Genomic DNA, 805 nt, shown 5'->3' with positions numbered 1-805 from the left:
AAGAGAGAGACTTTTTAAACGAGCCAATAGTGATAGGACACGAGGCAAGGATTTTGAACTGGAAGAGGGCGGGTTTAGATTAGATATTAGGAAGAAATTCTTTACCATCATGGGGCCCAGTCATCGGCACAGGCTGCCCAGAGAAGGTATCTCTGAGGTGTTAGATGCAAACATCGTATCCCTTTACTGCCCAGTTACTTTCCTGGTGAACTAATAAATTCATCCATCATGAAAATTAGACTTGCATGTATTTCTAAAATAAAATTATTTTTAAAAATGTACCTTTATGTTCACACAAGCCACTGAAAATGAGAGATTTGGATTAGATATAAGAAATTCTTTAAGGGTGGTGAGGCAGTGGTACAGGTTTCCCAGAGAAGCTGTGAATGCCCCATCCCTGGAAGTGTCAAGGCCAGCCTAGATGGGATTTTGAGCAACCTGGTGAAGTGAAAGGGTCCCTGCCCACACGTAAAGACTTAAAGACCACAGCTGCCCGTCCCAAACAGTGTGAAGGCCACAGAAGAACTTTGCCATGAGATAAGTACAGAAGGGGGCTTTGAACAAGCTGGTCTAGCGGAAGGTGTCTCTGCCCATGTCAGGGGTTTGGAACGACTTGATCTTCAAGGAGGTTTCCCCGCGCGTCACAGAGCGGAGCAGCTCCCATTGTGCGGGCGGACATGGCGGCGAGAGCACTGGGCTCCTCCCATCCGCACGGGGGCGCTGTGCCGCCGCCTCTGGCCGAGCCCTGCTGTGCGGTAGCAGACTACAGTACCCAGTATGCCCCGCGGAACGGCCGGAAGCGGCA

The sequence above is a fragment of the Pseudopodoces humilis genome, chromosome 2 (genome assembly GCF_049639895.1).
Source record: "Pseudopodoces humilis isolate 2021_Gansu_Grassland_sample_001 chromosome 2, ASM4963989v1, whole genome shotgun sequence".
Classification (NCBI taxonomy): Eukaryota; Metazoa; Chordata; class Aves; order Passeriformes; family Paridae; genus Pseudopodoces; species Pseudopodoces humilis.
Note: the sequence above shows the minus strand (reverse complement) of the source record.